This window comes from Barbatula barbatula (genome assembly GCF_947034865.1).
Source record: "Barbatula barbatula genome assembly, chromosome: 2".
NCBI lineage: Eukaryota > Metazoa > Chordata > Actinopteri > Cypriniformes > Nemacheilidae > Barbatula > Barbatula barbatula.
The window spans coordinates 30,576,737-30,604,063 of record NC_136767.1 but is presented as its reverse complement, the minus strand read 5'-3'; the positions used below and the strand labels follow the sequence as shown (position 1 = coordinate 30,604,063).

The following is a 27,327-nucleotide window of genomic DNA, read 5'->3' as shown; positions in this document are numbered from 1 at the left end:
TATTTCATGTTTTCCAAGCACATTAATATATGACAATGAAGGACTGATCTGTGTGTTAGTGTGGCTGCTTGTGTGATATATGCAATAGTGTTGAATCTTTTTCATTCAACGGTGTGCCTGAAACTGAAGACCATGACTTTGCAGTTACAGTTATTGTGCATGCTTACTGTATGACGGAATCAGTGGATCATCAAATTGAAGTTTAGAAACATGTTAGTTTTAATCTAAGTATTACCGTCAAATATATTTATAAGAACCTCTGGAAATAAGTAGTCTGTATTTTTTCAATCTGAGACCTTTCTATATCACAGTTCTTTTCCTCAGGTTTGTGATTCACAGAATCATTTAGGTATTGTTATATAATTCATCAAGATGTTTTGATTGCAATAAAATCACGAAAGACTCATAAACATCATTGAGAACAGCATCTTATTTCACGCCTTCTGATATTCAGAAGCTTCTGGGGCTTGTGAGTGGGCTCCCAGTGGAGAAGATGATTCTGGTAAAGGTTGCTGGACAACCTGGTCTCCTTGGTCCGGCCTCAAGCTGAGTCTCTGGAGCATTTGAAGAAGCCGCTTTAGGACCAAAGGCCTTAACCAGGATCGCTTTAAAGCTGATTTAGGTCATAACCACCAAATGTGGATTTATAATCCCGCTTACTTTCTCCTTCCTCCATAGCATTACACTACTGCAAAGGTATTTTCATCTTCAAATAATGTCAAATTAAAAGATAAGATGGCCAAAACTGTGACTTGAGCACTAAAGGGCAAACCACTAAATGTTTCCATATGTTAACACTAGTATTGACAAGAACCAACGAAGCCCAAAAAATCAGAGACAAGTGTGTGAACGTTTCTTAGTTTTAATTAATAAGCACTCCATCTTCTTCACACTTGATCTTCATTTTCATCCTCCGCAGCACCTTCTGTAAAGCACACAAACAAAACACTTTAGCAGAGAGTTAATGCACACATAATACACCAACATAAGCTGAACTTCTGAGCTTTGTTTTGAGCATTGCTAAATGGACTGTAACGTCACTCGCATTGTTTTTTCAGCATAAAGACTTTTTTTAAAGCCACTACACCCAGTCTGACTGCTTTGAAAAGGCTTCGTACGCTCGATATCTGAAAGGTGCTGATGAGCCGCTTCCCGCAGATCAGCGATCACATCAGGAAAGCTCCTCTCAAGTTCCTGCAGCTTGTCCACAGACAAGGAAAAAAGTGTGCAGGAACTTAAGGCACGAAGTTGAGCAGGCTGCTGTCCTCCCAAGAGCAAACTGATCTCTGCAAAGACATAACAGAGAAATCCAAATAGAAAAAACATTCAATATATAAGCAAGAAACTTAACTACAAGCCAAATACGTCATAACACTTTTATAGAGTACGGCATTTCTCCATCAAATGATGAAAACAAGTAGATCTACAGTAAGTCAACATAAAAAGTAGACTGGCGGTACAGTATATACTGTATGTATATTTTCTTTTAAATATACCAATGGCACACTTAAAGGTTTTTCGGTCGTTTTCCAAGTTGTCCGAATTATGTCTGAATTCTTTCACACATTCTACCAGCTTCCTGTCAAAAGTAGGAAGTTCTTGGTAAAAATGATATGATGTGTGTCTCTGTAAAGTTCAAACTGAATTAAAGCAAGTTTCTCATACACCACCTCCAAAGTACTCTCCAGACAAGAGCTCCTGCTGGAAAGACTTGATCTCCTCGTGTACCCGTCCACGCTCGATGAAGAACATCCTGTCAGCAGGACCGTTCCGTTGGATGATGATGTCGCCTGTCTGGAAGATTTCGCACTCCAGCTTCATCAGAACGGCCTCGATCAGCGTGACATCGCCACTAGCAAACAGCCATCCCTTCATCAAGTTTGGGCACATGACTTTCATAACATCCTACAGTACGAAACATGAATGTCTTTTAGCTTTGAGCTCATGAATATGCTAATTTGCTCCTACACATGAACAAAATAAACGTTTAGAAGGTATACACATTTACACTCTTTTGATCGGTCAGTGACAACATTTGACAAAATGGTATAACTGCACACATCAGTTCATATTTAAAAAAATCTAACTTTCTCAATTTGACAAACCTTTTTTAGCGATTCTTGCAGGAGGCCAAGACAGCTCCTTTTCTGTTGCCATCTGTAGCCTGCAATGGCACGCTTGCGCAATGCCTTGGGCAGATGTTCGAAGTTTTTCAGCTACAGATGTAACATATCAAATATGCCATTATATTATCTGACGTACCTTCAGTTCATTTAATAAAAATGAGCAAATGTTACAAAAGAGCACCTCTTTTACGTTCGCATTGCTAGCTGCAAATGTTGCTATCTGCCATGCAACAAGTGCAATAAACATCGATCGGCCAATCACAATACTTATGATGGCAGCCCATTGTTCTTCAATACCTACAAATCAGAGAAACACATCCATGCAAACGCCATTATTGCATCTTTTTACATCCTTTTTGAGTGCTGCTTGCTTTTACTAGGTTGTGGTAAGTTTTATTGTTAAGGATTTGGTCAAAGCCCTGAGTTCGTCTAAATGCAAGCATCGCTGAATTTAAGTATTTCGAATGCATGTTGGAAGTGTGACGTACGTGTCGGAGGGTCAGAAGCTCCACATAGTGTCCCGGTCATTTGGCAGAATGCACGAAAGAAAGAAGATGAGTACTTCTCTCCAATTGAGGCATTCTACGTAATGTGTCAAAAAAAGAATAAAACAGGCATTCAATTCACGTGACTTCTCACCATATTAAAATCCATGTACCACGTACCAGGAGGTGTTCTTGTGTGACCCAGCTATCAGGTGGAAATTCACCCAGCCCGGAGAGGAAAAACTGGATGCAGGCGTTCCAGTGCATAATAAGAAACAGCACCACTGCAACAAACAAGGTTCTAAAGAGTCTTCTCACTGCTACAAGCTGGATGTGTAAATCCTACAAGCACGTACGAAAACACCATGCAACCATTACAATCACACTCCATACAACAACAAAAATGTCTACTTTTGTATGCAAGAAACTGGCTATTCCTTACTTCTTCAAGTTCCAAGAAAAACCTGGTGAGTTTCGGGACACGGAGCAGACGTATCATGCTCAGAATCCTCACAAACATGAGGATCCTCATGATCTTTGAGGCCATCAGCGAGCTCGTGTTAACGTGATAGTTTTCCTGAAACAAATCAAATATGGTTTTATAGTAAGACGTCGAATAGTTGATATCATCAATGTGACTGATATTAATAAGGCCGAATAAGCAAACTCACCAAAATTATGATGAAGACATCCGCCGGAAACGCAGCCAGCAGGTCTGGAACAAACCACGAGCTTAGATAGTCTTTCTTTATCAGCTGAGGATCAAGAACGAGCACCTAGACGGAACAAAAAAGTGCGGACTGAAAATCTGTTTTGAATATAAAAACATAGACAGGTGCAGCTAAGTAAGATAATCATATTTAAGTTGTTGTCATCAGTTAAACTGGACTATTTCTAAAAATGTGTGATTGGCATTATTAAGGCGTTCATCAGTAATCTGGCTAATGCAATGGTTTAGTTTTCATTTCGTTTCTTGTTTTTCACCCAGAACGCTGTTACGGCTGGTTTCCTACCTGACCATGTTCCTTGAAGAATCCCATTCGAAAGTTTATCAAGATGTCAAAACAGAACACTATGTCTGAGATGACATTTAAAGATAACCAAATCTTGTGTGAGCTTTTGTGGATATCCTCAGAAAAGGCCATGTCCAAAGGGATGGCAAACAAGTTGAAAGATGTAAGGATGATCATGAACAGCAGGTATACATTTCTGTGGAAAAAAAAAGGCTTTGAAACACAAAATCTATTGTATGTTGCTTGGTTAGCTAATTCACTCAAAGTCCCACCGCATTCAATAATGTGTCGTTGTGTCACTCATCTTTTAGCACTGAAATAGCATCTGTAAAAGGTTTTTTCCTGTGATTATGATTTATTCATGCCTTAAAAAGGCTGAAATGTAACATTTGTACTGTATACATAGATGCTTCATTTGACGTGTGAGCAGCGTGTGCTGGTGTTGCAGAAGCAGAGCTGAAACATCAGTGATGGTTATATACTGTATGTAGTATATGCACCATCCACATCTATGCCTCACATGAAGTTGTAAACAGAGGCAGTTTCAAACAGCATTTTTTTAAACCGTCTTTGGTAAATATATGGAGAAAATACTCTACAATGGATTCAAGTATTGAAATTGCACACGGTTTATCTTAAAGCGTATATAAAAACACGATTATCGATTAATCGATTGTTCAAAAGAGGGAGTTTAACTCAAATTAAATTCCTTTATGATTTTGTTTTCACATTTTCCTTCATATGCAAAGATATTTCTAGTAACAAAAAGTCCAGGGCCCTTTTCCAGTGGAAGGAATGAATGCCTTTCATGATTTAACCTCCTCAAATAAGCATTAATACAAATGATTTGTACCCCGACCCCCAAAAACACAAGATTTTGGTTAAATGTGGTGGTGCATTATTAATAAAATGAGATTTTTCAGGTTACCTGGCCCGACTCCGCGGATGTATTATACAAGTCTCTTTGTCAGACGGTTCTCTGTATTTCAATGGCATCCTTCCTGTAAGCAAGTTTCTGCGAAAGGTGAAAGACGATCTCTTCTGATGCTGGTCGTGAAGCGAAGTGTACAGTTGACCGTTACTTCCGTTGTTTTTTAAATTGCATCGAGTGAATTTGAATGATGCAGATCATCGTCATATTCATGCCGCTCCACCAGCAGCGGCTCGCCCATAGAGGGCGCTGGGGCGCCGACCTCCCTTACAGTTTTTTATTTGTATTTAAAAAAAAAAATCTTTTAATAATCTCTCATTTTGAAAAATAATCTGTGTTAATTACATGATATTAATGGTTTTAATCTAGAATGTGTTTAGAACTCTCCAGAATGATATTTGGATGTTGGTGTAGTAGTAGTAGCCAATAGGCTGTCTTCCCTGGGCTCCAGTTCGCTCAGCCCTACAGTGCTGGAATTTAAGCCAATGGTTCCCCGGTTGCTACGCAAAAAAGTTTATATTTCGCCAATCATCGTCGTGTAATTTTAAGGTTTAGGGGCTCTGAAAATATCGCCCGTAGTACCAAGATTAGAGCAGTGCACCACTTTTTACCTTTTACCTCAGAGCGGAGTGCGAGTGCAGTATGGCGGCGCCGGCGACGTTGAATATCAATAATGTAGTCGTGGGAGTTAATCTTGCCCCAAATTCAGTAAAATCTCTACACCTGTATCCATTCGAAAGAAGAACATTAGCGGAAAAACTAATTGTAAAAGAACTCGGACCAGACAAGCCAGAAGTGAATATAACGCAAAAGGCGCGAGAAAAGGAGAAAACCTACAAGAGAACCTTTTCCCGAGGTTGGTTCGATCGAAAGGTTTGGCTTACTAGCTGTGGTTAAGCCAATGCAATCTTTTGCTTCCCTTGCTTACTGTTTAAAACAAGTGCTTGTGATAGCTCGTGGACACAGACAGGGGTGACAGACCTGAAACATATGTCAGAACGCATTAAGAAACATGAACGGGCAAGAGTGCATATGGACAACTCTGTGAAGCTAGCCATGCTAGGCCGAATTAGTATAGCCACACAGCTAGATGAGGGACACCGCATTGCCATAAGAAGGCACAACGAGGAGGTGGACAGGAATCGGCATATTTTGTCAAAGATCATTGATGCCGTGAAATTTTGTGGTGCCTTTGAACTTGCTTTGCGTGGTCACGATGAGAGTGACGCATCAGAAAACCCTGGCATTTTCCTGGGTCTAATTGATCTTATGGCCTCAATCGACCGTGAGTTGGAGGTGCACCTGGAGAACGCCACTGTTTTTAAAGGCACTTCGAAGACCGTGCAAAATGAACTGTTAGACTGCGTGTTGTCAGTTCTCAGAGACCGCATTCTGGAAGAGGTGAAACAGTCGGACTATATTGCCATTCAGGCAGACGAGACAACCGACATCTGCACTCATTGTTGTCAGCTTGTGCTTGTGCTACGGTACATAGATGGCCACAACAACATTCAACAACGTTTTTTTTGAGTTTATCGCGCTTCCAAATGCGACCGCTGATACGATTGCCACTGCATTATTGGAAAGGCTGAGCACCATCCTTCCTGCGGGACAAGAGAGAAAATTAATTGCCCAGGCCTATGATGGTGCCGCAGTGATGAGGGGTGCTACAGGTGGAGTGCAGCGTATAGTGCAAGACGTCTACGGGAGTGCATACTACGTTCACTGTTATGCGCATCAGTTGAACCTCATTATGCAGCAGGCAACATCCCAAAGATCGGGCAGTTTTTTTCAGACATTGGGGGGTTTTCTACATTTTTTTCCAAGTCATTCAAACGAACGGCAGTGCTGGATGAAGTGGTGGCACACAGACTTCCAGGTGCTTCAACAACGCGATGGAACTTCCACAGTCGTGCTGTTAACACAGTTTACGAGCACAAAGATGAACTGGTTAAGTGCTTCCAAACCATTCGAGACAGAGGAGACTTTGATGCCATATCGAAGAGAGAGGCCGGGGGTTGTATGAGAATGTTGGAAGATGAGGTTTTCTGTTTCATCCTGGCGTTATTCCACAAAATCATGCCACATGTAGACATGCTGTTTAACCATCTGCAGAAGAGGAACATAGACTCTGTCTTCATCGCAGGGATCACCCAGAGGTTCACTCACAGCATACAGGTGATCAGGTAGGCTATGATTTTGCATATTGGCTAAAAACATGCTTATGCAGCCTAAACAATAAAAACATAAATCCACATGGCTTAGCACAACAGAACCTATCATAAATATTACAATTTCGCCACCATGTTAGACTAGTGAATTTATTTGTGATGAATCTAGATAACATTGACTAGGCCCAACACAACAATAGCACATATTTTAATACAGTTTTATTAAAATTATGTTTATATCTCCAGCAAGTTGGTTTCTGATACAGTAATTTCAGGGTGGACAGTGACTTGTGAAACTTATTTTGGATCAGGGACTCCGTTCCTTCTCTAGTTGAGGATGAGGAGTATAGGGGACCCGTACAGGAACCACCCCCGAAGAGACGGAGGGCAATGGGAGAAGAAACGCAACAGCATCTGGCAATAGAGGTAAGCAGTAATAGAAATTCTGTTTCTGTATTCTATAGCCTATATGTATTTGTGTTTGTTTGCACATTTTTGTATTCTGAATTGTCATTATTAGACATATCTATCTACTTTTTTCACATTTGTGATTTTATTAATTAGTGCTATATGGTGTGTATGTGTGAGTAAGCGAGAGAGAGAGAGTGATAGAGACCGCCAATAGAGCGAGTGAGTGAGTGAGTGAGTGAGTGAGTGATAGAGACCGCCAATAGAGCGAGTGAGTGAGTGAGTGAGTGATAGAGACCGCCAATAGAGCGAGCGAGCGAGTGAGTGAGAGCTAGTGTCTGTATTGTAATTAATAAAACTTACTTGCTCATAACAAAATTGTAACTGCTATGAATATGCTGATTTTATTGTATTGTTGAACTGAGAAATGTGAAAACTTAATGTTTTCTGTGCTTACTCTTCTACAATTATGTATAATTTCATTGGTGTGTGATACCATTATGAGCCATGCCAAGGAGAGGTTTTCTTTCACCAATCATCTCATCAGTGCCACTGTTCTCTCTCTCACACACACACACACACACACCAGGGAATGTTATTCTAACTGTCAACGTCTGTGACACCCAGACAGAAAGTAAGAGTCCCCGGCATGGAGGAGAGAGCGTGGCGGAGGTCCTGCGGGCTCACGGGGTCAAATTCGTCTTTACGTTGGTGGGAGGACACATCTCGCCCATCCTGGTGGCCTGTGAGAAACTGGGCATCCGCATCGTCGACACGCGCCACGAGGCCACGGCTGTGTTTGCAGCCGATGCCGTGGCGAGACTTTCCGGTAAGAACAAATCTAAGAAAGCAAGAGGGTCCTTCGTGTTGCATGAGGATGTTAGATGGTGATAATCTAGTGTTTTGCCCCTGTAGGCACAGTGGGTGTGGCTGCAGTCACGGCCGGACCTGGACTGACCAACACTGTCACTGCGGTGAAGAACGCTCAGATGGCCGAATCTCCTCTGCTTCTTATCGGTGGTGCAGCTGCTACTCTACTGCAGGTCAGAAAGTTACTTCAAGGTGCACTTTACATAGTCTCTGCTCAGCCTGGCGTGCTGGAACACCTCTGCCTTATCTGTTCCTCATATCGCTATTGGTGTGAGATTATATCAGGTAACTGTCCGTCACAGAGGTAACCCCCTGACCGCAACAGTGAGGCTCTGAAAGTAGAAATCATTTTATGAATTTAATTCTAAAACTTGAATATAACATTTCATGCGCAAGTTGTGAGTTTAATATTGAGTCTGTCAACAACTGTGTGTATAAGAATGCTTAACATGCTTTCTCTGCACTCATGAGATTGTGGTAGTGATGAAATTACAGGGTTTTATCTCCATGTATCTCTGACACAGTAAACTGGATGTGTATTCATCACCTCACCTCAAGGCTTATCTTAACTCTCCTGGTTCCTCCCGCCCAGTACAAGTGTACACACAGAGAGCAAATAAGTCAGCAATTACTTTTATATTATTATTGAACCGCTCTACCCGGGATCTTACGAAGCATGTTGAAGAGAAGAAACGCACTAGAAAGAAAATAACAAAGCAAATGATCTCATTTCAGTATGAACAGAAGAACAGGTGTACAGGGATGAAGCTTAAGGAACGGAGCTAAAGAAGAAACTTCAATGTTTGCTTCATTTTTTCTTAAGAATAAAATGACATGCTTTGTTTCTACTTGCCCGGTCAAGAGCTTACAGTATACTTATCTATCAAACCTTTCAGTGTAACAAGCACATCGCATTCTCATGTATATATTAACACGATGTGTTGAGTGACATTAATGATCAATTATTGTGGAGGGATTCTTTCGCTCATAATTTAATATAGAGGAGTCTCTGACACCATTGTTTGCGCATAATATTTCCTTCTGGAAGACGTATGATGCCATACAATAAGCTATTGAAAGTAAACTGTTAGCTAGCATTATGATGTTGTGAACACTTATTCTTGTATTATAAAGTCGTTACTTTATATTTGTCGGAATACTTGTGACATTCAATGTTTCGACTTGCTCTGAACAAGAATGTCATTATATCATCATCATTATATTCAAATGAAATTCCGCACTGCTAAAATAATTTTTATTTTTGACGAAAAAGGGTTTAAGCATAAAATAAATAAGTCTATTTATCACAAAAATCTATTTATCACATATAAAAAGACAATAGTTACTTTCACACTAAATGCTAATGATTTGTAAAAAAAAAAATTCGGCCAATGGTCAATAATCTTTTTTACATATTTAAAGCACAATAAAATGTAAATGCTCCGCTAATTATTTTATATATTTTAATAAGTAAAATTCTGAATTTGTACATATTGTGTTACGCTGAATGACAATGTAACTGTCAAATTGTGACTTTATTGTCCAAGAAACTTTACGTTGTAAGTAAAAAGACATTTTACTTACATTTAATGTGCTTTCTATGGACACAAAATCACTTTATCAATTTATTTCGACCCATGTATAAAACATCTGTGAAGCTATTCTAACTTCTGATGATCTTTATGGCAAGAACATAAAACTCCTTTTTTTAAATAAAATTAGGATGTGGATATAAATATGTGAGTATTGTCCTCCTAAGAATGTTTTGTCAATCTGATCCCATAAATTCTCATTGGTGCTGAAAAGTTGCAGACATAGTATACATAGTACACTTACTGTAAAATACATTTGATATGAACATTCTGTTGAGTCGTGTGTGTAACGTAGAAGAGATCCTAGCTTAAGACATTAATTGTTTATGTTAATACAGCGAACAGTAATATTTTAAGTGTGTGTCATATGTGATGGTTTTGTGATCTGTTATAAATATGAAAATCTACAATTTGTACAAGAATAACCCACCACTCTTCCTCTTGACATTCGATTTTTGTGTTTTTTAGGGTAGAGGAGCCCTGCAGGATTTTGACCAGATGTCTCTCTTTAAACCCCTCTGTAAGTTCTGTGCTTCAGTGAGAACAGTGAGAGAAATCGTTCCTACTGCGAGAAAAGCATTGGCCGTGGCACAGTCTGGCACACCAGGTTATGCTGCGAATGACAATTTTTTCATTTAATCATTTTTGTGAGTGATTGACTTTTCAGACAAGTTAAGATATAGTGAATCACACTTTTTAGAGAGTACATGACCTGACTCTGTGTGCATAAGTACAGTTTGATGTATATAACAATTTCACAGGCCCAGTGTTTATCGAGCTTCCCATAGACACGCTGTACCCTTTCCATGTGGTGGAAAAAGAGTTTGCCCCTAAAAACACTCCCAAAGGTCTTATGGGCAAAATCACTGCATGGTAAAACATTTCTCACTTTTTATTTCCTCCAATTTTCTTACGCTTTATTTCATTATTAAAGGAAAGGCAATCACTTTTACGTTGAAAGTGTTTTTGTTTGTTATCCGCCAGGTATCTTAAAAATCACTTATCTAACTTATTTGCTGGAGCTTGGGAAAACCGTGATCCCTCCCCACTTCCCGTTCACATCCCGCAGGCCACAGAGGATGAGGTGAGACCTGTCAATCGTTTAATGGCCATTTGAGATGTATTATTAATTGCTTTTATGGTTGCGTCACATTAGATCTCATTTGATTCTCATCATCTTTAACATGAACCATAACAGGGCAGAATGAAATGATCTAGAAAGCTGTGACTTTTACTTCAGACACGGCAGATTAGATCTTATTTACATGACTCGGTATTCAAGTTGTTTCATTTATTTCCAGATTCAAAGATGTGTGGAACTGGTGAGCCGAGCCAAGAAACCCGTCATACTGTTGGGCAGCCAAGCAACCTTGCCGCCTACACCTGCAGATGATGTCAGGTCATTTAGCCATTCTGTCTTTACCCAGTTTGTGTCATACTCGTTCATGGAGTAGTTCATCAATCCCCTTCTGGATATTAAACCTATTGTCTTTGTGGTGCCAGTCTAGATATTTAAAGACACCCCTCCTTCATTAAACAGTAAACATTAAACATTTAATATTGACATATACTGGTTGACACCTTTACATTTTTTTAAATCATATCGTGAAAAAACCCGTTCTGCTACTTTAGACCTGCTTACTATTTATTTTTCTTTGCAATAAAGGGCATTAGAAGTATAAAATAACACTCAAAAAAAATTCTCTCAAAAAATGATATTCTCATGTGGTTCAAAACTTCTGGTTCATTTTTATGTGGAAAAGAAAATATGTTGAGAAATCATTTTGGGGCCAAGTCAATGGGGCGGTGTTGTTTGGCTACCAACAAATATCTTCTTTTGTATTCTGCAGAACAAATATTTATTTTTCTTACAAAAAAAAAGAGTTTAAATCTTGGTGTGAACTATCCCTTTAGGTCCGTAGTTTTCAAACGTTTTCCTTGTTGTACAGTGCATTTTCGACCCTCCCCAAAATAAAGTCGCATAATCCTAAACTAGAATTTTAATAAACCAAAAACATATTCAGTTATACAATGCTGAAACATAAATAATTTTGGTTATTTTTCTAGTGTTTGATTGCGTGAAAAGTATGATACATTTTTATATTTCATAAAATGCCACAAATTCCGTGTCCCCCTGGATCAATCTTGGGGCCCCCAGTTCGAGAACCACTGCTTTAGGTCCAAAGGGTTTTTATGCTCCATATGCAACCAACACAGTTACTGTATGTATTGAATAAATTGATCATATAGAATAATGCTTTAGTTGTGTAAGCATGAGCCAAAAACGGCAACAATTATTGATTTATAGCACCCGGACATGTAACTCATGGTTGAAGTTTGAACTCTCTTTTTGGATGTGTGTCTTACAGAAAGGCCCTAGAGTCTTTAGGCATTCCTTGCTTCCTGGGTGGGATGTCTCGGGGCATGCTGGGAAAGAACAGTCCACTGCACATCAGACAGAACAGGAGAGATGCCTTGAAAGATGCTGATCTTGTGCTGCTGGCAGGTGAGTAACAGCGCCATCTAGTGTCTTTTTATTTTCTATGGTTTTATACTGTTCGGAATGCTTAGAAAACTAAGCTATTCTTTTTCTAGATGTCAATACATGATTTGTTTTGGTTTGTAGGCACAGTGTGTGACTTCAGATTGGGTTATGGAAGGGTGCTGAACCGACGGAGTAAAATCATTGCAGTTAACAGAGACAGAAGTCAGCTATTGAAGAACTCGGACATGTTCTGGAAACCAACAGTGGCCATTCAAGGTGAAGAAGTGCAGTTTAATTTCTTTCCTGAATACATAATGTATAATACATTGTGAGATTCTAGAATCTTGGTCATTGATGGTTCCCATACATTTACTCGCTTTAAGTAACCTAGGAGGATAATATATGTTTCCTCAGATGATATATGCTTCCTTAAAAGGATGTATCTCATGGTGTGTTATAAGTGGCACCGGACATTTAACCAAGCACTAATAAATTATCCTAGACAGGAATAACTAACAATGTGTGATATATGTGCTGTGCACCAATGTGAAGGATTTGAGCCCAAATCTCACTTCCTCTTTTGCATATATATAAACTGAACCCATTTGGAATAAACTTTGACTTTGAGTGAACTGTACTTCGGTGTCTGTTTCATTCTTGGTCCCCGGGCTCGGTTCTTCTGATTGTTCCATCGACTAGACTCATCAACTCGTAAAAGCTATTATCTAGACAAAGTAATAATCTTACAATTTGGGGGCTCGTGCCGTGAAAGGGGGAAAAACCTCTTCGAACCAAGTGACCAAAGCTGAGCTGAGGCAACAGGCGCACCGACGATCGGGCACAGACCTACAATTAAAAGGGTAAGTGTTTTAAAATATTTCTTTGACAAATATTTGATTGACAAATTTTGGTTGAAGTAAATATGACGCTTACCCTGTAGGATTTTTGTGTTTGATATTTCGTAGAGAGACGAAATAGGTTCTAATACTTATGTTAGTGGAATGGTTTAAATTCCATTGTTGCTCCGTGGCGTCGGACAACAGTAGTTGTTGGACAGCTATTAACGCACAAGTAAAAATACAGTTCTGATCAAACTGTTGATATTGATCGCGGTGCAGCTTGGCAGTCAGAAACAGAGCTTTTGGCATTTAGAGACAAATTTGTTGGGTCAGAAAATATTGTTCAGAGAAACAAAAATTCATATTTGAATCATTGAACGGAAACAAAATTGTTAAACTGGTATCGCATGTTGATATATTGTGACTGGAAAAAGAAGGTGCAAAGAGGGGCGACCGTGATTCTCGGGAAGTCGCGCGAGAGCTCACAACGTAAGCACCCCGAAAAAGAAGGTGAACCGATTCACCCACGGTCACAATACGATACATGCAATATAGTTGAAACAGTTGGTCGATTGAGCATTCAAAGGTTCCTAAAAACTAATCCAAAAACACTACTCTAACAAAGGGAAACTCATTCAAGTTTCCATTGCTGCTATTTTATTTTGATTTCTGCATTATTCGCTTTACTGGAATTTTTGAAGTAAAAGATGGGAAATTCGGTTTCGAGACCATTGCCTGGCGAAACGCCAAACGCATTTATGTATAGAAATGATCAAGGTTTTTATGTCGAACCATATGTCAGTAATCTCGCAGGGTGGTCAGAAAAAATGACACCGCAAATTGATACGCCGTACCCAAGGGACGGTTCATTTTCCGATGACGGAATCGACCTGGCAAAAAGTATGGTGAAAGAAGGATGGGGTGACCCGAAATGGGATTATAAATACATGCTTAAAGCTTACGCTGTATGGAAAGATTTTAAAAAGGTGTGGGACGAAGGTCCTGAGAAAAAACAAGTGCTTGCTTATGTTGCAAAGCAAGGTTTATCTGAAAAGCCGCCCTCATACTCCACTTTTTGCCAGCCCGAAACATTGCCGTCAGCCCCCGTGTCGCAGACAACTTGTCTGAAAATCAGTTCCGACACCATTCGACCGAGCGCACAGCGCAAAGCGAGTGAAAGCGTTAGATCTGGTAAAAAGACAGTCAAACTGTCACAGGTTGAAACAGATGCGCGTGGCGCATCTCAGAATTCAATGGTTTGGATTCGGGCCGGTAATAACGTAAATATAAGACCGTTAAAAATGTCTGATATGGAATCAATTTGTAAAAGCTTACCGTCCCCACAAGAAGTGGGAAAATATGTGACTGTTTTAAAGAGGCACACAAAATATGGTGGAGTGATTTCAGGGCAGTTTTACTGAGAACACTCGAAGGGGATATAACTGAACAAATGATAGTTCAAAAATGCCCCACGTTATCACCCGACAATGATAAAATTACAGGCAGTGGCACATCGCAAAACCCGCATGAATTCTTTTGGGGAAAAGCTGTTAATGTTGACACCTTTTTCGCAGAATTGAGAGTTTTTCTCGATGAACGTCTCGGAAGCAGACAAGATTTATCGTTTGCTGCCAGTACTAAGCAAAAACCGAAAGAATCTGTGTCTGAATTTTTTGTGCGCTTTCAGAGGGCGTGGACCGATGATTCTAAATTGCCATTGACTAATGAATTAAAGCCTCTGTTTATTAACACAATGTTGAATAACATGAATGCGAAGCAAGCGCAATTGATCAGAATCACCACATCGAATTTGCACGAAATGACCGTAGAAGCTCTAGGAAAGCGAATAAGGGAGTTAGATGCATCAGGTGGTTTCACTGTAAAAGTAGAAAATGCTATGTTTACAGGGCACCAGAAAAAGGGGAAGTATAACCGCAATCAAACTTCTAACACCGAGCTCAAACCATCAAGGGCTCACCAAAAAGGGAAGTCAGATATGACATGTTTCCATTGTGGTAGGAAGGGACACTTTAAACGAGACTGCTGGCAGTTGCAGAGGCAGAATGAACCTAAAGTGAACTCGGGGGGATACACAGCCCCCAGCACGTCCTGCAGAGCATGACTCTGATGATAGGAGACGTCCACCACAGCGAGGAAACGAGAACTCGGGTGCCACATATCATACCCAATGGCACCCAAACCAAGCATAGGGATGCCCACAGAGTGAAGTCAGTTCAGAATTATGTATGATGACCTTAACATTCTCAAATAGCGGAGAGGATTTGCCTTACTTTACCCTTATGGTGAATGGGCAACCTCAAACATTTTTGCTTGATACAGGTGCAGACGCTTCATCAATGACATCTAAAGAATATGAGGGTCCCATAACTAACCAAATAATTCACTCTGTGGGAATAACAGGAACTGACATTGCATGTCATGTGACACCTCTCTTGGAGGTTAAAGCTTCAGGTGTTAAACCATTTTTTCACAAGTTTACCATTATACCTGGGGCTCCGCTGAACCTTTTAGGTCGTGATATGATGCATAAATTGGGCATGGATATTAAATTTACTAAAAAGCAAGTTGTTTTCTCTTTTCTGTCCAGTTTACAGGCATCCATCGATCCATTACCGACATGTGAGCAGGCAAGTGGCTCACACACGCCTGTTTCCTGTGGCAGTATGGCTGCACGGGTGGACTCCATGATTAACCCTTTGTTATGGTCTCAGTTCAAGGATGACACTGGTTTCATTGACATGGAACCATATAAAGCAAAGCTTAAAACAACTAAGCCTGTTTACATTAAACAATACCCTTTGTCAAAAGATAAAGAGGAAGGTATTAAGCCTTTGATTGAAAATTTTGTCCAGCAGGGTGTCCTCCAACCAACACATTCACCATACAACACACCAATTAACCCTGTAGTGAAAGCCGATGGAAAAACTTGGCGATTAACTCAAGACTTGAGGGCTATCAATCAATTAATTATACCACTGGCACCAATTGTGCCTGATGTTCCGACTGTTATGAATTCGGTACCTTACTCACACAAGTATTTCACTGTCATTGATTTGTGTGCAGCTTTTTTCTCTGTGCCGGTACACCCGGAGACTCAGCCATTGTTAGCTTTTACATATAGAGGGCAACAATATTCATGGACACGCCTTGCACAGGGTTATGCAGACTCACCCGCTGTCTTTTCGGCGGCAGTGCACAAAACTTTGGCAAGAATGACTGATTTGCCATCATCGGTGTGTGTGCTTCAGTTTGCAGATGATATCCTGGTGTCAGGAGAGACGGAGGAGGACTGTGAAAAAGCATCTGTGATTGTTTGCAATGTGCTTGCGGACGCGGGTTTCAAGGCCTCGAAAGAAAAACTGCAATGGGTCCAGACTAAGGTGAATTACTTAGGTCATGTACTGTTGCAGGGCCTCAGAGCAATATCCACAGACAGGATCCAGTTGATAAGAAGCATTAGGTCCCCACGAACAGTACAGCAGCTCCAAAGTTTTCTGGGACTAGTGAACTATTGTAGATCGTGGATACCTGACTGTGCGATCCACGACAGGCACCTGAGAGGTCTGATTGATCACAAAACTCCGCCAAACACACGTCTGGACTGGACTGCTGAGGCAGATGAACATTTTGATGCATTGAAAGCAGCCATCATTAAAGCACCAGCACTGGGTTTACCAGACTATACCAAGCCTTTTCACTTGCATGCTAGGGAGACGGAGGGTGTAGCTGTAGGTGTCCTGGTGCAACTGCATGGTTCCGCATATAGACCAGTAGCATATCTGTCTAAGAAATTAGATAACATAGTCACAGGTATGCCAGCATGTCTTCGTGCTGTGGCTGCAGCTGCTCTGATTGTGCAGATGGCGGAGAAAACTGTTTTATCACACCCAATGACATTGTACGCGTCGCATCAGGTCGGCGCTATTTTACACAACATGCAGACACAACACATGACAGCGCAAAGGCGCTCAGGGTATGAGGCTATTCTGCTGGCTACACGAAATCTTAGTATACAAACGACAGCAAGCATTAACCCTGTTTTGCTTGGACTTTTAGGAGTTATGGACATAACAGATTTTACTATTGATCATGATTGCATCTTTGAACTGACAACCTCTTGTTCTTCCAGGGTCGATCTGTTGGATACGCCCCTGGATGGGGGGGAACACATCTATGTTGATGGGTCTTGTTCAAAACCCTATGATGGTGTCTACCTTTGTGGCTATGCTGTAGTTTCAGACTCAGGCGAAGTAATTGAAGCTTTTGCTTTAGACTACAATTCGGCTCAAGCGGCCCCCGTGGGTCAAAGGCCCCGTGGGTCAAAGGCCGCGCCGGCATTTCTTCCTTAGGTGACATGCAGGTGATCCAGGAGGACTACGTGACTTCCCTTGTCGAAAAGCTAAATTCTATATGTGCTGATGTTTCCCTGTGTCTTCCTCGCCCTCAGAAAACCCCACTCAGTTTTGTTCCAGGACAAAGAGTGTTCGTGAAAAGTCTGAAGCCCACTAAGGTTGGAGAACCAAAGTACCACGGACCAGCAACTGTAATTGCCGAGTGTTCGTGAAAAGTCTGAAGCCCACTAAGGTTGGAGAACCAAAGTACCACGGACCAGCAACTGTAAGTTCTGACAGATTACCAGCCACAGTGGATACACGCTTCAAGATTGAAGTTGTGTTCTTCAGGAGAGCAGGCAAGCTCCAATTTAACATAGAATCCCAAAAGGGGATTCACCTTACTGTATTTTAGGGTGGGTGAGGCACTGACTACGCTGAGGAAAGAACTACCGTTCGTGAGGTGGGGGCCACCCAAAGCAAGAAGATAGATGGCCCATTGAGTCAACAGTGCCGACCCCCTAATACCCCTGAAGTACACTAAGGGCCAAATTGATCTATTCACATGTCTTATGGATATATTCGACAATGACTCTTTCAATGAGTGCACTATTGGCGATGCTTTTGTTGAATTTGGCACATTAATTATTGGGACAGTAATAAGCGCATTGCACGAAGCTCACAACCCCCTACGGATAATACTGAAATATGAACAAGATGGCCAAATAGTTCTATACTCATTTGAGAAAATCGAAGGGGAAATAAGAGTAAAAACAAAGACCCAAGCGTTGCCACCTAACCCAGAGTATTTCCACATTTCCTGAAAGCAAATATAACTTTAGGGATGTGGGGGATAAATAGAATAATTGGTATTATAGCACTTGTAGGGATAACAGCAATAAGCATACGTTTATATTGGGAGACCCAATATAACAAAAACGGAAATGAAACTCTGACAAAAAGAGAACTAACTAAAAGTTACCCAAATGAGAACCCCATGAAGGTCAGGGTGAGGGCAGGAGGACGTCTAAACTTCCTCTGTGACCCTATATCTGTGAGTATCGGAACAAATAATAATATAGAAGAGGCAAGAAACAAAAATGGTCACAGTCTGTATTTCTGTAAAGGATCTTGTAGTTGGGCAGAGGTAAAAGCCTATAGAGGCCCAGAAGTAGTAATTCCAGAATCAAGATTCAGTATAACGATTGAAAAAGTACCACATAGAATAACTGAAGAAGGAAAAAGATGCATATATTGTGATAGGGACAAAACCGTACCTGCTCTTTTCGTAATTGAGGCAAACGGGAGAAATGCGTGGCTATTAAATGTCACCATTTTAGACATAACAAAAGAAGATGAAGGGACCTATTACTGTGCATGGACCCTTTCTGGTACAGACGCATATCAAAAGGTCCAGATTATTGTAGAAATTCCGAAACATGACTCAGCCATAAAGGAGGTAATTAATGACTTACGTACAAAAACAAGCTCACAAGGTTCGGACGCATCTGAGGATGCATCACACGATATAGATTTCTTTATGGGCTCGAATCTCACTCCAGATACCAAAGACATAAGAGTAGCAAAGGCTCAATGTGATGGAAATTATGCATGTGCTCTAGCAATACTACAGAAAAGGGTAGTGCATGAGGAGGGAGAAGGAGATTGTTGGGTATGTTTACAACTTCAGTCAATGTGGAAAACGCAGGAGGTGAACACTGATATGGTTTGGAATAGCAAGGGTATATGTGAAATGCCTAAACAGATGTCTCTGATCGTACAGATGACAGACAATGTGCGACAGGGAAAGTCTCCCATTGTAGGAATTAGAGATTATGGGTGTTCGTATACAGGTACACCATTTCGAGGTCCCACATTCCATGTACATGCTCATCCAGCAGTATTGTGTGTATGTTCAGGGGTAGGAAAACATATGGTAGGGAGGTCTGATTGTAAAAATACGATTACTCTGATTCCGGAGAGGAGACAACTTCATAATTGCACGATAACTTACAAAAACGGTACCAGTGAGGGGTTCAACTGTCCCTTTTCACATTTAGACAGCGCACCTGGGATGGTGTGGGTATGTGGTGAAACTGCGTATTATCATTTGGACGAAGGACAGTGGAAAGGTTGTTGTTATCCTGCTATTATATCCACAGGAACTACTATTTTAAGAAAGAAAAAGAAAGCTGGGGAAAAAGAACCATTAAGCCGATCAAAGCGGGATATCAAACCCCCGCCAGACTATTATGCTGGTCATCGAACTAGCAATCCATGGACCAGCCCGTGGGAAACCGTAGGATGGTCTGTGGCAGGTTACTTTACAGGCATAGGGACAGCCATTGCTTTAAACAAAATAAATGGTCTGGCATGGCAGGTTCTGTCGCTGGAAAATGATACAGCACAGGCATTGAATTTGATTAGCACTCAGTTAAGAACAATGAGAGAAGCAGTTGTTCAGAATAGACTTGCTTTGGACATATTGACGGCTGAGAAAGGAGGCGTGTGCAAAATGTTAGGAGTCTCTTGTTGCTTTTCAATTCCAGATTATTCGGACAACATCACCGACATTGTTACGCACATGAGGCAGTCCATCCCAGTACCTGAACCGGCTGATTCATCATGGTTTGAATGGCTACACGGGTTGGCAGGAGGATGGGGTGGGTGGATTTTTAGCACCATAATACCAATAATTGTTTGTTTATTAGTCTTCATATTGTTTGGACCTTGTATTCTGTAGGGCCTCCATAAATGTGTACTGCAATCCTTTGCTCCCTTGACAAGGCAAGGAGCTTATCAGGTAATGATGATATCACGCCAGTTGACAGAAATGAACCGAATTAGGATGGCTAGAGCCAGACGTGAAGGTCTTGCTGAGGAAAGTAACAATAGAGTATGGGGTCATTTGGATCACTGATTTCGATAGTGATAATGATAATGATGACGACGATGATGATTATGTTCATCTATATGAAGAAGCACTTGAACCAATTATAAGAAGGGAGGCGCAGGTGTTGGAAGGAGAGGAACGGGAAATCCAGGTAGATGGGGATGTTTACCAAGTAATGGAAGGAGATATTCAAGTAGATGAAGACAGTTACCAGATTATGCAGGATAGAGAAGGAGAAGTTCAAGGAGATGAGACTGATAGGGCAGACGAAGGAACAGTGGTGGTGGACAGACAAGTAGTGGAGATAGGGACGGACAGCGATGAGAATGATGAGAGCGAGGAAAATCAGGAAGAGTATGAGTAATTCCTTGTTAAGAGGGGAAGGAAGTGATGATTTCTTATTTTTATGATAACTTGTTGTTTATTATTTCAATTTCTTTTCTAAAATTCATATTCAAGTTTATTAAAGTGTTATTAAAAAGTGATGTTATGTATAACAGCTTGCAAGTGAAAACAAAACAAAAATACGCTAACCGCAAATAGAATATCACTAACTATTTTGAATGTATGTTTTAAACTATTATATATGGTTATATGGTTATTTGTAAGACTGTTGGTCTTAAAGTGGCCATTGTGAGATTCTAGAATCTTGGTCATTGATGGTTCCCATACATTTACTCGCTTTAAGTAACCTAGGAGGATAATATATGTTTCCTCAGATGATATATGCTTCCTTAAAAGGATGTATCTCATGGTGTGTTATAAGTGGCACCGGACATTTAACCAAGCACTAATAAATTATCCTAGACAGGAATAACTAACAATGTGTGATATATGTGCTGTGCACCAATGTGAAGGATTTGAGCCCAAATCTCACTTCCTCTTTTGCATATATATAAACTGAACCCATTTGGAATAAACTTTGACTTTTAGTGAACTGTACTTCGGTGTCTGTTTCATTCTTGGTCCCCGGGCTCGGTTCTTCTGATTGTTCCATCGACTAGACCAGGGGTCGGCAACCCGCGGCTCTAGAGCCGCATGCGGCTCTTAAGCGCCGCCCTAGTGGCTCCCTGGAGCTTTTTCAAAAATATGAAAATGGAAAAAAAATATAATATAATTTTATTATTATTTTTAAATATAATTTCTCTAGGAGGAAAACCATGACAAACATTCTTAAAGTTTTTCAACGTTGTAAAAATGTGTATAATATTTAATTTCAACATTTCTGTCAACGAAGATTTACGTCATATACTGCGACACGCGTTTCTGTCAGATCGGCGGCGGCGCGCGTGATGCCAGACCGGTGGCTGACAGACAAACAAACAAACAGGCAGGTGTGTCATGGACCATGGATCCTAAGGGGAAAAAGAGAAAGATAGTTGAGGAGAGTGTTATTGTGTTTTGTTGCTCAGGTCCGAGTGGCTGCATTATTGTGCGTGTCAAAAGAGAAGAGGATGATGCTGCATTTTACCCTTGCACTGACTTACTTGAAATCGAACTTAAACTGTATTATTTTTGTCATGGGCATGACTGGGCTGCTTTTATGTTTTTAGTGTGTTTTATACTGTTTTAATGCATGTTTTATGCATGTTTTAAATACTTTTCCAGTTCGTTTCAAAAGGCTGCTGTTTTATTGCACTCTGTCTGTTGCCCAGATAAGGGAAGGGAGGGGAGGGGGTGTTTGGGGGAAGAGGATTTTATTGTATTATTGAGGGTTGAAGAGGACTGCATTTTATTTCCATGGGGATGTCTGAAATTACAGGATGCCTATATGCACGTTGCACATTTTGTTGTTTTTTCGAATCCTAAAGTAAAAATGACATCAAAAATCAGATTTCTTTATTGTATTTCTTTAATTTCATCAATGCAACGAAACATAATACATTAAAATTATAATGGATGTTAAACTTAAAGCACCACAGAGTAGTCACGTGGTGCGTCATTCTCTCCAGGGGAAGATAAACATTTAATCATGAATGCTCATTATGTATTTGTAGCCTACTTATCATTTTGATACTAGGGGGGTAATAAAGCTAATATAGACACTTACAGCATGTGTTGCCTTCATTATAAGGCTTATATAAGGCTTTTAATTTTTTGCGGCTCCAGACAGCTGTTTTCTTTTTTTTTTGTCCAATATGGCTCTTTCAACATTTTGGGTTGCCGACCCCTGGACTAGACTCATCAACTCGCAAAAGCTATTATCTAGACAAAGTAATAATCTTACAGTTCTCATGTCATGTAAATACTATTGAACTTTACTGCAAATGGAATTTAGTCTGTTATATAAGTGAACACTTAAAAAATGTATAATGAATACAGAAACATTTGTTAATCAGAGATAACAGAGAATATGGTTTAGAGAGAAAATGTGTGCTTGTGGGTTAAAATAAAACTGTAATGTTGAGGAAGTATGTGATGATACATTTATGTGGAAATGTACTTTTGAAGGAAACGTGACTTCGTGTTATCCAATTGTGGATATTACCTGTGTTGAAATACAGATCATCCAAAGTTGACAGTAATGATTATATATTGCAGATATAACGTTTAAATTATTTTGTTAATAAAATATATTCAGATTAAATGGAAGAAGAGCAACAGTTGTCCTGCGTCAATTTCTAACTCTCATATTTCCAATTGTTCAGAAATAACAAAATATACATCTGCTAGCGGACCCCTGGCCGGGACCCGTTACATCTAGAAAGCTGTGACTTTTACTTCAGACACGGCAGATTAGATCTTATTTACATGACTCGGTATTCAAGTTGTTTCATTTATTTCCAGATTCAAAGATGTGTGGAACTGGTGAGCCGAGCCAAGAAACCCGTCATACTGTTGGGCAGCCAAGCAACCTTGCCGCCTACACCTGCAGATGATGTCAGGTCATTTAGCCATTCTGTCTTTACCCAGTTTGTGTCATACTCGTTCATGGAGTAGTTCATCAATCCCCTTCTGGATATTAAACCTATTGTCTTTGTGGTGCCAGTCTAGATATTTAAAGACACCCCTCCTTCATTAAACAGTAAACATTAAACATTTAATATTGACATATACTGGTTGACACCTTTACATTTTTTTAAATCATATCGTGAAAAAACCCGTTCTGCTACTTTAGCCCTGCTTACTATTTATTTTTCTTTGCAATAAAGGGCATTAGAAGTATAAAATAACACTCAAAAAAAATTATATTCTCATGTGGTTCAAAACTTCTGGTTCATTTTTATGTGGAAAAGAAAATATGTTGAGAAATCATTTTGGGGCCAAGTCAATGGGGCGGTGTTGTTTGGCTACCAACAAATATCTTCTTTTGTATTCTGCAGAACAAATATTTATTTTTCTTACAAAAAAAGAGTTTAAATCTTGGTGTGAACTATCCCTTTAGGTCCGTAGTTCTCAAACGTTTTCCTTGTTGTACAGTGCATTTTCGACCCTCACCAAAATAAAGTCGCATAATCCTAAACTAGAATTTTAATAAACCAAAAACATATTCAGTTATACAATGCTGAAACATAAATAATTTTGGTTATTTTTCTAGTGTTTGATTGCGTGAAAAGTATGATACATTTTTATATTTCATAAAATGAAACACAAATTCCGTGTCCCCCTGGATCAATCTTGGGGCCCCCAGTTCGAGAACCACTGCTTTAGGTCCAAAGGGTTTTTATGCTCCATATGCAACCAACACAGTTACTGTATGTATTGAATAAATTGATCATATAGAATAATGCTTTAGTTGTGTAAGCATGAGCCAAAAACGGCAACAATTATTGATTTATAGCACCCGGACATGTAACTCATGGTTGAAGTTTGAACTCTCTTTTTGGATGTGTGTCTTACAGAAAGGCCCTAGAGTCTTTAGGCATTCCTTGCTTCCTGGGTGGGATGTCTCGGGGCATGCTGGGAAAGAACAGTCCACTGCACATCAGACAGAACAGGAGAGATGCCTTGAAAGATGCTGATCTTGTGCTGCTGGCAGGTGAGTAACAGCGCCATCTAGTGTCTTTTTATTTTCTATGGTTTTATACTGTTCGGAATGCTTAGAAAACTAAGCTATTCTTTTTCTAGATGTCAATACATGATTTGTTTTGGTTTGTAGGCACAGTGTGTGACTTCAGATTGGGTTATGGAAGGGTGCTGAACCGACGGAGTAAAATCATTGCAGTTAACAGAGACAGAAGTCAGCTATTGAAGAACTCGGACATGTTCTGGAAACCAACAGTGGCCATTCAAGGTGAAGAAGTGCAGTTTAATTTCTTTCCTGAATACATAATGTATAATACATTTATGAAAATACAATTCTCTGTACTATAGTATTAACTATAGTATCTAACTAGTTTTAATTCATTAACTGTAATAGGCCTATACTTAATTGAACACCTTATACCGGAGTATCTTGACATTTTACTACAGTTTACTATAGTAAATATTATAGTATACTCTACTACAGTATTTTATCATTTGGGCACATCATTTACATTACACACTTACAATCTTGTGATCAATGTTTTGTAAAGAGACTGTACTTTATTGTGTATATTTATATGTATATAAAATATGTGGTCTTAAAGCACATGGGACATCTTTTGGGACCTTTTGAAGTTTAAAAAGCTCTGCACTAAATAAACTAGAATCAAAATCCATCTGTAGTGGACATGAAATGGTAAATGCGTCACATGATTTGGGAGGGGTCGTGAGATATGTAGGAAGTGGTTATCGGGCACCTGCTCACCTGTTGTGGGTCAGGAGGGGGTGAATGGGGAGTAAGTGTACTCTTTGTTGACCAGCAATTTATTTTTGCAACATGTTTGTGGAGTAATAATTGGAGTATTGGAAAGCTTTCTGTTTTTTGTATGTATGATGTCCTTTTTGATGCGTCACAAATACAGCACTCCCAGTTTAGCCGCTCGGCGGATTACAGCTACATCATATTTGTATAACTTAAGTTATAACCTGTGTATACATACAGTACATATACACTACTAAAAAAGGGGTTCTACACTGACAATTTATTTTCCAAATGTTTCAGGCGATGCTGGCTCTTTCCTCCTGCGTCTCTCTAAAGCCCTCAAGGGACACAGATGCCCAGAGGAATGGCCTCAAAGTCTGAAAGAAGGAGATTACATCAAAGAGAAAACTAACAGGTGAACTTTCCCCACCTTTTCTATTCTTGCTTGCATGTCAGCTTTGTCTCAGGAGACTGAATGTGTAAACCTATGACCTATAACTCCCTTTAGTTTCATCTCGCTGCCTATTTGTTTATCTCAGAGCCAAAGCAGATGAGAAGACAGAGATGCATGCATCTGAATCCTCTGAATGTTCTGCACCGGGTGGATGAGCTTTTGAATGAGGACAGCATCATAGTGGCCGCCGGGGGAGATTTTGTCGGCAGTGCTGCTTATATCATGAGGCCGCGGGGCCCGCTGCGCTGGCTAGACCCAGGTTAGCAGGACTATCGATATTATCTAAAGCACCGTTTTGAAGGAATTGATGATTCTGTTTTCTGCTATTCACTCCAGGAGCTTTTGGGACTCTGGGTGTTGGAGGAGGTTTTGCTCTGGGGGCCAAGCTCTGTCGACCTGACTCTGAGGTAAGACTGTAAAGAAGTTAAATTGTATTGAATGCTTTGATATTGATCTCTGTTTGACCAGAGGACCTAGCTGACCTCACTGTAGTGACATTTGCCCCAGTTATTGAAACAGCTTTTCCCACGTGGTGCGATGTGTGTGTGTGTTACAGGTTTGGATCATTTACGGTGACGGTTCCCTTGGATACAGTGTAGCTGAATTTGATACCTTTACACGCCACAAGGTGGGGAAAACACGGCCAAACCTCACATATAAATCCCTTTTATGTACTGGGGACAAAGTAGTTTACATATCTATTTAAAAGACAGGACAGGGCGTAATAGGGTTTTGGATTACATTTGATTTATTTACAAATGAATTAAAAAATCATAACATTTTTAACCCTTTCCATATGCGATCAACAGCAGATGAAGCATGTTATGTGATTGTCCCCATAGACTTATATTGTAAGTGCATAATGCATAAATGCAGTATATAAGCCAGAACGATTGTAAATGAGCTGTTTTTTCACGTCATGTCAGACACCGGTGATCGCTCTGGTCGGAAATGATGCCTGCTGGAGTCAGATCTCCAGAGAACAAGTGCCTTTGCTCGGGAGCAATGTAGCCTGTGGTCTCGCCTTCACAGGTGAGATGGTTTACTCTAATAATATTTTCAAAATGTTGTCATAAATGTAGGATTTAGCACGAGTTTGAAGTTTACAGTACACCTCCCGAGTCTTCAAATAAATATGTGGATCAAGATGTTTTTCAGAAAAAGGATATTGTTGCATGTATGTTCTTTGACCTGTGATGTCATATTACTAACCAGGGAAATTATTTACTTGAATGTTGTTGTACCGTACAGTTCAACTACGTGTAAAATCGCTTTAAAAGAGAAGTCTGGGTCACAGTTATTTACCATTTTTGTTATTTAGTAATTTATTGTTGAGTCTTCCGTAGCACCTGTGACATTATAGGATTGCATAGTGTCCAGCAGTTGTACACTCAAGGAATACAGCAGCACTGACATTTGACTTTCTTCTATACTGTATTTGGATACAAAAGTATGAATTCGTTTTTTTCTTGTTTTCTGCTTGCAGATTATCACATCGTAGCTGATGGCTATGGGGGCAAGGGTTACCTGGTTGGGCGACAGGATGAGTCACAACTTGATGACATCATTAAAAAGGCACAGAAGGAAAGTAGAGAGGGAAAAGCCATTCTGTTAAACGTTCTGATTGGGAAAACCAACTTCAGGGAGGGCTCTATCTCCGTCTAAACAGCGACACTGTGCACGATCCTGCCTAGAAACCCAAAGTTCTCTTTTATGTTTTACATTTCAATTTTATGTTTTAATTTTAAAGCCTAATTAATTTATATGCGGTGCACATTTCAGTACATTTACAGACTGACTTGTTAAAACAAAAAGAAGTTAAGTTATTGGAATGGAAGCAGAGTATCAAATGTGTGCAACAACATACCAGATTGCAGCGGTGTTGTAACTAGGACAGTTTTTAAAGTTAAATTGGGTGAAACTCAGAAAAAGGACATGTTGTGGTCATCTTTCTCTCCACCAGAAATAAGACAATATTT

At 40.0% G+C, this 27,327-nt stretch overlaps 1 pseudogene across 1 annotated transcript; it reads left to right on the top strand.

The window, feature by feature from the left end:
• Positions 1–2,778: 2,778 nt before the first annotated feature.
• LOC306903194 (2-hydroxyacyl-CoA lyase 2-like) lies at positions 2,779–27,013 on the top strand (annotated as a pseudogene). Its single transcript has 15 exons — positions 2,779–2,787; positions 7,762–7,963; positions 8,050–8,177; positions 10,065–10,203; positions 10,358–10,469; positions 10,581–10,680; positions 10,898–10,995; positions 11,966–12,102; positions 12,223–12,357; positions 25,195–25,309; positions 25,434–25,607; positions 25,685–25,755; positions 25,905–25,976; positions 26,275–26,380; positions 26,835–27,013. The product of its transcript is annotated as a 2-hydroxyacyl-CoA lyase 2-like (transcript).
• The last annotated feature ends 314 nt before the right edge of the window (positions 27,014–27,327 follow it).